We start from the raw sequence: 11295 nt of genomic DNA on the forward strand, positions 1-11295 counted from the left end.
TAGGAATGTACCGTAGAGATCACCTCTGAACTACTAAATATGCTGTTAGAATAGAAAGATTTACTTTCAATTGAACATTGTGTATTTCCAAGTGTTGTTCATGTGAGAAACTTTACTCAGTACAAGTATTAACTTGAACTCTATACTTTTATTTAAAATCGTAGGCCTGATCCTGCTAAGTAGAAGGAGAATAGAAACTTTTCTTTAGGTAGGCTGGACCAGAATGTGGCCGTGCAGACTGGAAACTAAGGTCAGTTCGTTTTCCTTTGCTTACTGGTGACCACAAAATCAGTTGCCAGGCGCGTGAGAAAGACAGCAAATTGAACAAATACCATCTTTAACTATAATAATTCAACCCACCACCCCACAATAGGAAGGCCAGCAGGAGGAGGGTGTAATCTGACATTGTGCTTGTGTTTACCAGCAACAGGTTCCAACTGCCAGAGTTGAGGGCTGTCGAATCTCAAAATGGTGTAGGAGAAGGGAATATGCACCACACTGTCTGTGAGTTGGAAGTATGGGAAGAACACAAATGTTAGAAAGAAGAGAATTTTGTTGCTAGGTAGCAGTTATGACAGAGGTTCAGGCCCACAACTACAGAAGTTAGGGAAAGGGTGTCAGGTCACCAGCATTTTTGAGCCAAGTGCTGGGCTGGATCAGATGACTGGGGGCTTAGGGTCTCTGTGTAGGGATTTTATAAAAGAGGATCAGGTTGTGGTAGTGGGAGGGGCAGGAACAGCTTGGATAATGACAGGACGTACAAAATACAAGGTGACCTGAGTAAGAGCGCTTTTCGATGTGGAGGCACCAGCGTGAGCATGATAGGGTTGTTCTGATGGCATGATCAGACTTGTCTTGACAGTTTTGTTCAGTGAGTCAGTGCAGAGCTTCAGATAGCACTGAAGACTGGCTGACTGGGCACACATTACACTGGTCCCAATGGGGACTATTGGGAGATGGGGCTACACTAGGCATAGTCTGCACCTCACCAGGACTGAGACAGGGAGATTGACCAAGTTAATTAGTGAGTATTAATTAGTGAGTTGGTTGTGGGGCAGCACATTTTCAAACACCTGTGACCATGGGTACGAGAAACTAGACCTGTTTTTAGGATAAAACATGACAACAGGCTCCCCTCCCTTGTAAATATCTCAACCAACATAGGGATGTCTTTACTTGTGCCCAGATATTGATTGTTCTACATCAGAGTGCATAAACACCACAAAAATTTTGTCAGAATTACCTGTTATTAATCAAAAACTGTAGTCCATTAAAAATACGTACATCAATTTGAAGTTGAATTACAGTCTTTGAACGGTGTGATGGAATGCATTACATAGCACTGGTGCAGAGATAATGAACTGCATCATATAGCGTTATCACCATATAATGCACTAGTTGCTACTTTAGAGCTAATGTAAAGGGAGGGAGAATATCTGTTTATGTCAGAAGTAATACATATTTTAAAGCTAGGATGATCTGATCTCAGTTAGTGTGGATAAACATTTTGAATCGGCAGTTGTTGATTTATATACCTATAAGTTGAGTGACTGTGGTGGATACGGGGTGACTTAGACAACATTTCCAGTTTATGTGATGAATGGCAGCTAGCTCTAAATGTTGAAAAATGTAAGTTAATGCACATAAATTGTAAGAACAATCCTATAATATTTTAATACAGCATTAGCAGTGTGCTGCTTGACACAGTTGATTAAATATTGAGGTGTAATGTTGCAAAGAGATATGAAATGGATTGAGTATGTAAGGATTGTAGCAGGTAAGGTGAATGGTTGATTTTGGTTTATTGGCAGAACATTAAGAAAGTGTGTTTCATTTGTGGAGGAGACAGCATGTAGAACACTAGTGTGACCCATTTTTGATATTCCTTGAGCATTTGGGCTCCCCACCATGTTGGACTGAAGGAAGACACCGAAGATATTCAAAGATGGGCCACTAGATTTGTTATCAGTATGTTCAATCAACATGCAAGTATTACAAAGATGCTTCAGGAACTCAAATGGGAATCTTTGGAGGGAAGGCGATGTTCTTTTCTAGTAACACTGTTGAGAAAATTTAGAGAGCTAAGATTTGAAGTAGACTGCAAAACAGTTCAACTGCTGCCAACATACATTTCATATAAGGACCATGAGGAGAAGATAAGAGAAATTAGGGTTTGTACAGAAGTTCATTATTCTGTATGCATGTATCACTTGCCTAGTAGTAATGTGGACACTTTGTTTAATAAGTTAACCCAAGTCCTAGAAGTTAAAATACATACTTTTTGTAGGACATTGGCAAATCAAAGCTGGTATGAAGTGTGTGTGGAAATCAATATAGATACTAAGTGCTCTAGATTGTGTGCATTGTTTTAATTAATTTTTGAGGAGACATTTACAAAAGTAGCCACTTCTGCAGCAGCAGCAGCAGCTAAGAAAGATAAATGGATAACTGTTGGTATTAGAAACTTCTCCCAAACATGTAAATTTCTCAATTCTTTGAAAAGGCACTGCACTAATAGCCAGTTCCTAGATTACTATCACAGGTATTAAAAATGTATGGGAGGGTACTGCTTGCTGCAAAAAGAGCATTCAACCATAGAATAATATTTATGGCAGAAAATAAAAAAACAAAGTAGTGTGGGATGTCAGAAGACAAGAAACTGGAAAAGACTGACACAAGTTTAATAACACACAAATCAGAGACGGGGGTAAGATAATAGAAAATCTTTAGGTATAGGCAAATTTTGTGAATGACGATTTCTCTGGCACTGCAGAGAAGTTGCAGCAAAATCATCCTAAAACACACATAACACTCACAATGACCTAAATAGCAATCACAATTATGTTGCTTCCCATAACAGAGCTTGAAGTAAGGAAAACAATACAGAAATTAAAAAATAAGGAGTCAGCAGCTTTAGATGAGATTCCAGTCTCTGATCTGAAGGAGTCCTTCAGTTTAGATATTTTCCAGAAGATCTAAAGCATGCACAAGTTGTGCCCTTACGAAGAAAGGTAATGCATAAAGTATGGAAAATTACAGGCCAGTTTCACTACTGTCTTCTTTCTCAAAAATAACTGAATCTATTATGAAGGACAGACTAATGAGTTACATTTATAAATAGAATCCATGTAATGAAGCACTGTTTGGTTACCAATGTGGTAGATGTCATTACTGAGTTCACAAAAGTTATACTTGAAGCTCTTGACAGGGGTGCCTGTTTCAGGTACATTCTAAGACTAATCCAAGGCTTTTGACACTGCTGACCTTAAAATATTGCTAAACAAGCTAGAAGTACTAAGTGCAAAAGGAATAGTGAACAAGTGGTTCTAGTGTTACCTCAAAAACAGGATGCAAAAGATTGAGATATTCCACACATCTAAACAATTGTCACATGAGAACCACACAAATATAGGTGTTCTTAGGGGTGCTGTATTGGATCCAGTTCCATTCTTAAGTGACTTTCTAAATAGTGTAAGATACAGAGAAAAAGTTCTCTTTGCTGATGACAGCAACATCATAGTCACTTACAAAACACCAGAGCTCCTATTAGACAAAACAAATGAAACCCTCCAGAATATTTACAGTTGGGCATTGAACATAAAGAAAACAAACAGTATGCTTAAGCATAAAGAGGAAAAGCAACTCTCAAACAATAGGCATGGTCAATAAATCTGCAGATTGTGTAACAAATACAAAGCTATTATGGATTAATATTGATTATCAGTTAACGTGGAATGAGCACACATGTTATGCTCTTAGAGTTTTATCATCAGCCTACACAGCCAGTGCCTTGTGGTGCAAACTATTCCTGCTTACACTCAAATCTTAGGTAAGGGATTATTTCCTGGAAGTCGAAGGCATGATATAGAAACACAATTTTTAAATTGCAAAAAAGTCCAGAAGAATAATAACTAGAAGTAGTAATCAGGTTCATTGTAAAGAGCTATGTATTCAGAAAATTACGTTCCATGCTGCATAAGTGAGCACATGCTACCAATCTATGGTGCATATCAGGGATAACTTGCTAACTATTCCACTAACAGTTCTCTACATAATCATAGAACAAGAGCCAGGATATTTACCAAAGAAAAACAAACAAAATGCCCAAGACAGTATTTTCTGTCAGGGAATAAAATTATATAATAAACTCCCCAAAGAAATGAAAAACGTGACAAATGCATCTGCTCTAAAAGGCAGCTAAAACATTCATTGTACAGGGTGTTCAAAAAGTCTCTCCGCAGTGCTGTACGATTGTTAGCTGCGCATACCGTATGCCGCAGTGAATATACCGAAATGAAACTCAGTGAAATTCAAGTTATTAACTATATTAAACAGACCTTAAGCAACACAACATCCAAGGTCAAGTTCAGAGGAAAGCTTTCAGAGACCTCTAGGATCAAAACAAGAGTCAGTCATAAATTTAAGAACATAGACATTCATAAATTTTGCCTAGAACAGCATATGGAAGCATGTGCAACAGAAGGCGAATTTCACAAAAAATCATTCATAATATTAAGTGTATATTGAGCACCTGCAGGTAACTTTAATCTGTTCGTAAACCACCTTGAAGCGGTACTGGCCCATTTAACAACCAAAAACAAAGAAATAGTGGTTGCTGGTGATTTCAATGTAGATTTCCTTAAAGACTCTCCCAATAAGAATTTATTTGAGTTAGTAACACTATCATTCAACTTAATTCCCACTATAAAGTTCCCCACTAGGGTAACCAATTGCTCTCAAACAGCCATTGATAATATCTTTATAGAAAAATCAAATGAACAAAATTATATTACAAAACCAATAGTCAATGACCTCTCAGATCATGACATGCAGTTCCTTCTGTTAAATGTTAATACTTAACAGGATATAAAATCTGTTAAATCTGAGCTCAAGAGGGTAATCAATAAGCCAAAAATTGATTATTTTAGGACACTCCTCAGAGACATTCACTGGACTGATGTTTCCAGTGCTTATGGCATGAATGAAAAATATAACACTTTTGCTAATAAAGTGCTTACCTTGTTTGAACACTGTTTTCCCCCAAAACTTACCAAGGTTATAGAAAAGTCTACAAAGAAGCCATGGATTACTCAAGGAATAGGGGTATCTTGTAAAATAAAAAGAAAACAGTATCTGTCAATCCGAAAAAGTTCCAATGTTGATGCTATAGCACATTACAAGAAATACTGCAAAATATTAAAGACTATAATACGGAAATCAAAGCAAATATATTACAAGGAAAAGATAGTCATATCAGATAACAAAATAAAGACAATATGGGATATAGTGAAGGAGGAGCGCGGTAGAACCAGACATGAAGAGGGACAAATAGCATTAAGAGTAAATGATACATTGGTGACAGATTTGTATAGTGTTGCAGAACTTTTTAACAAACATTTCATAACTGTTACTGAAAAGATGGAGTTGTCAGGTTCTGTAGATGCTGCTGTGGAATACCTCAGACCAGACATTTCAAGTAACTTCCATAATATGAATTTGACTCTCACAACCCCAGCAGAAATAATGCCCATCATAAAATCTTTAAAATCAAAAACATCTAGTGGATATGATGAAATATCAACAAAGCTAATTAAAGAATGTGATTCTGAGTTAAGTAACATATTAAGCTATCTGTATAACCAGTCGTTTATCAGTGGAATATTTCCTGAATGGTTAAAATATGCTGAAGTTAAGCCACTGTTTAAGAAGGGAGATAAAGAAATAGCATCAAATTTCCATCCAATTTCATTTTTGCCAGCATTCTCAAAAATTTTAGAAAAAGTAATGTACAATCAGCTTTATAACCATCTTATCTCAAATAACATACTGTCAACCGAGCGAGGTGGCGCAGTGGTTAGCACACTGGACTCGCATTCGGGAGGACGACGGTTCAATCCCGTCTCCGACCATCCTGATTTAGGTTTTCCGTGATTTCCCTAAATCGTTTCAGGCAAATGCCGGGATGGTTCCTTTGATAGGGCACGGCCGATTTCCTTCCCAATCCTTCCCTAACCCGAGCTTGCGCTCCGTCTCTAATGACCTCGTTGTCGACGGGACGTTAAACACTAACCACCACCACCACCATACTGTCAAAGTTACAGTTCGGATTTCTAGAGGGTTCTGATATTGAGAAGGCTATCTACACTTACAGTGAAAATGTGCTTAATTCATTAGATAAAAAATTGCAGGCAACTGGTATATTTTGTGATTTGTCAAAGGGATTTGACTGTGTTTAGGTTAGATTAATACTTGTTCCATTGATCATGAATACGACACTTTGTAATGATGTGGAACGTGTCAGGTTAATAAAAGATGTCTGTACAAGATATTACATTACACAAAATATTGCATGACACTAATGTTTAAGTTGTTTTCCGCCCCCCCCCCCCCCCCTAAATTTATATCTAAAAATTCAGCCAATCAGTAGAAGGAGTTGTCATCTAAAAATTCTTTTAATTTACTTTTAAATGTTAGTTGGCTATCTGTCAGGCTTTTGATGCTGTTTGGTAGGTGACCAAAGACTTTTGTGGCAGCATAATTTACCCCTTTCTGTGCCAAAGTCAGATTTAACCCTGCATAGTGAAGATCATCCTTTCTCCTGGTGTTATAGCTATGCACACTGCTATTACTTTTGAACTGGGTTGGATTATTAACAACAAACTTCATAAGTGAATATATATACTGTGAGGTTACTGTGAGGATCACTAGATCCTTAAATAGATGTCTGCAGGATGACCATGGGTGGACTCCAGCAATTATTCTGATTACACGTTTTTGAGCAATGAATACTTTTCCACTCAACGATGAATTATCCCAGAATATGATGCCATACGAAAGCAGTGAATGAAAGTAGGCATAGTAAGCTAATGTACTGAGATATCACAATATCCTTTTAAGTAAATTATAATATTATAGTGTAACAGGAAATGCTGCAAAATGGTTCAAATCTTATATCTCTGACAGGAAACAAAGGGTGTTATTAGGAAAGAGACATGTACCAAGCTATCAGGCATCATCCAACTGGGAACTAATTTCATGTGGGGCCCCACAAGGTTCCATTTTGGGAGCCTTACTTTTTCTTGTGTATACCAATGACCTTTCATCAGTAACATTACCAGATGCCAGGTTCAGTTTTGTTTGCTGATGATACGAACATTGCAATAAATAGCAAATCAAGTTTAGTCTTAGAAAGATCAGCTAATAAAATATTTTTGGACATTAATCAGTGGTTCCTAACCAATTCCTTGTCACTAATCTTTGAAAAAACACACTACATGCAGTTCAGAACTTGTAAGGGGTGTCCCATGAGTATGTGCCTAACATATGATGACAAGCAGATAGAAGAAGTGGACAGTGTTAAATTCTTGGGATTAGAGCTCGATAATAAATTCAACTGGGAACAGCATGCCACAGAACTGCTGAAGCGTCTTAACAAATCTCTATTTGCAATGTGGATTGTGTCAGACATAGGAGATATAAAAATGAAAAAGCTGGCATACTATGCTTACTTTCATTCCATAAATGTCATACGGGATTATTTTTTGGGGTAATTCATCAAGTCAAGCTAAAGTTTTTCGGGCACAAAAAAGTGCAGTAAGAGTTATATGTGGTGTGAACTCAAGAACATCCTGCAGAAGCATGTTTAGGGAACTAGGGATACTTTATTTATTTATTTTACAGCTCGAAACATGTATTTAACATGCATGGGCAATGTTATAATAATTACATTCAGATTATTGATACACAATATAAATAGATTACATGCTACTAAGTAAAATATCATTGAATTATATTTAATATAGCATTCCTGAGGTCAAATCATGTCAGCACCATACTGTATGGGCACTTCAATACAAGCCATTTTTTTAACTCGTTTTTAAAAATTCTACCAGAAAGCTGTTTCAGGTTGTTTGGCAGAGAATTATAAAATATTGCTCCCTTAATGAATGGGGTATTTGTTGTTAGATTCAATCGTCTGCTCACCATATGAAAGTCTGATTTTTGTCTTGTATTGTAATCATGGATTTCCATATTCCTGTTTGTCACTTTTTTGTCTTTTTTCACTAGTAATATTGATTGAAACATATATACTGCATAGATAGTCATAATATTAAACTTAATAAACAGGTTTTTACATGAAGTTCTGGGTCTTACTTTTGCCATAGTTCTTATTACTCTTTTCTGCAATACAAATACCCTTTTTATATTGTATTGGCTACACCCACCCCACAATACAATTCCATAAGATAGATGGGGATACACCAACCCAAAATACGCTATTTTTATTGCTTCTATATCTAAATATTGAACTAATCTCCTTAGTAAATACAGACTAGATGTTATTTTACCACAGACATGATCTATTTGCTGATTCCATGAAAGCCTGTCATCTATATATATCCCCAGAAATTTACATTCTGAACAGGTATTTTCCTGAATGTCCTCATTTAGAAAAGTATTTTTATTTGAACTACTTGTCTTAAAATAAATTAAATTAGTTTTGTTAACTACTGTTTCCCAATATATTTATTCTTTAATGAAATTTGGCATTAAAAATATATCACTTTTTCAAACCAACAGCTCAATTCATGGAATCAATACTAGAAATAAGAATAATCTTCACAAGGATTTAAAGTCACTTAGTCTTGTACAAAAATGTGTGCATTATTCAGGAACACACATTTTCAATAACTTGCCAGCAGCTATAAAAAGCTTAACAACCAATGAAATTCAGTTTAAGAGAAGCCTAAAGGATTTATAGTTGGCCAACTCCTTCTACTCCATTGATGAATTTCTCAGTAGAACCAACTGATTTCTATATATAAGTACAATATAACTTCTGCACAATTTTAGTGCAGTAATGTGTTCATTGTAAATAAGTGTGTGTGTGTGTCTGTGTGTGTGTGTGTGTGTGTGTGTGTGTGTGTGTGTGTGTGTGTGTAAGTACACTCTAACTTCTGCACCATTTCAGTGCAGTAATGTGTTCATTGTAAATAAGTATTGTAGTAGTTGTATTACACATTTATTACCTTATAAATAAGTAAAAAAACACTTCTTTTATTTTAAATACAGTGCATTAGTATTTGTAAAATGATTCTTTCATATAGTGTTCATTAAAAAATGATGATCATTTCACTTGGAACCTGTGGAATGGTACATTAGCTTATTTGTTTGAGTTGTAAATATTTGTCATGTATTGTTGTTTTTCTGACATGTTCCACATCTTGGAGGACCTCCTCACTGCGGATCAATTGGAATGAAAGTAAATATAATCTAATCAGGGGGATAGACTATCTCCTTTGTTCCTTAAAGTAGCACTTTGATAAGGGATAAGGTGATCGGGGAGCCGTGACAAGAAGTGAATGGGGAAGGTCGAATGTGACTGGGGTGCAAGAAAAAAGGAATATGATTATATTGTCTGCCATTCACAGATGATTTTGTCAAAATCATTGGAAAAGGACGTTAACCAAACCACACAAGTACATTGACTAATGGCTAAAGCATGCTTACAGATCTCTGTTGAGAAGACACAGTATGTAACCAACATCAACTTACCTTCTACATAGATGACAATAAGAGATTGGAAAATCTCAAAGGTGAAGAATCCTTAGAAGAATGAACAGAAACTCGTCTGACAGAAAAATAAGTGCTGAGAGCACGAAAAAACAGAATGAATTTAACATACAAAATAACTATGTACATCCAAAAGATGAAGAATCATTTGATCAATTTAAACTGACCCCTTACCAGGCAGTATACACCTTGAAGCCTTATACGCAACTGAGGTTCCAAAGCACGTAAGAGTAGGATTATGTGAGAGGCTAGAAGATGTGGAATGAAGTATTCTCAGAAGGTTATTGTGAACTCGAAGAACAGGAGACAGCCAGTATAGAAGATGAACTGTATATCTAGATACAGGGAACCATGGACCAGCAGCATCAGGTAAAGAATAATCATGTCCTTCACACACATCCTTAGAATGGACTAAAGGACGTTGACAAATTGGATAATGCAGTATGGTGTTGACCTACACCACATAAATAGAATACACATACCATATAATGGATGAACTAAACTCTTTGTTAGTTCGAATCTTGTCAAAACTATTTAATGACAACTAGAATCAACAAACACTTAACATGACACCAAAGATAGAAAAATAACGTCCACCAAAGAAACACCTTGCACACACTGACATTACATTGCGCAAGAGCTTGAAAAAATATTACTGCCATACAGCTCCCTCCCCATTAAAGTGCAGAGCCCCTGGGATGTCTTGATACTCGAATTTAATCCAGTGGCTTGCTCTTGTGCACATCAGGTGTGTCAGGAGTGGTGATGCTATTTTTTGTGGTGGTGAAGAATCCACCAGTTGTGGTGCTGTTTCAGATGACATGCTATGAATCCTTTTACTTCATTCTGCATCTTGATCCACAGGTGCAGGGTCTGAGGTTGGTATGTGTAAAACCCATACTGGCTTGACATGATACCTTCATTGAAATGCCACTGCACAATATGTCCATGGTGTGCTTGTCTCTACCCAACACGCGGAAAGGGACAATACATGGTGACTTTGGGTGGTTGAATCAGTTCATAACATTACGTGAGAGCAATCATGTGGTCTTTGAAACTTCCTGGCAGATTAAAAGTGTGTGCCAGACCGAGACTTGAACTCGGGACCTTTGCCTTTCACGGGCAAGTGCTCTACCAACTGAGCTACCCAAGTACGACTCACGCCCCGTCCTCACAACTTTTACTTCTGCCAGTACCTCGTCTCCTACCTTCCAAACTTAACAGAAGCTCTCCTGCACACCTTGCAGACCTAGCACTCCTGAGAGAAAGGATATTGCGGAGACATGGCTTAGCCACAGCCTGGGGGATGTTTCCAGAATGAGATTTTCACTCTGCAGCGGAGTGTGCACTGATATAAAAATTCCTGGCAGATTAAAACTGTGTGCCGCACCGAGACTCGAACTCGGGACCTTTGCCTTTCACGGGCAAGTGCTCTACCAACTGAGCTACCCAAGCATGACTCACACCCTGTCCTCACAACTTTTACTTCTGCCAGTACCTCGTCTTCTACCTTCCAAACTTAACAGAAGCTCTCCTGCAGACCAGGTCCCGAGTTCGAGTCTTGGTCCGACACACAGTTTTAATCTGCCAGGAAGTTTCGTATCAGCACACACTCCGCTGCAGAGTGTAAATCTAATTCTGGATGTAAGTCTTTGTGTATCAACACCTTACGAGTTTCATGACAGGAAACTGGTGGGCAACAGTATTCATGCAGTCATGTTT

This window comes from Schistocerca piceifrons, chromosome 3 (genome assembly GCF_021461385.2).
Source record: "Schistocerca piceifrons isolate TAMUIC-IGC-003096 chromosome 3, iqSchPice1.1, whole genome shotgun sequence".
NCBI lineage: Eukaryota > Metazoa > Arthropoda > Insecta > Orthoptera > Acrididae > Schistocerca > Schistocerca piceifrons.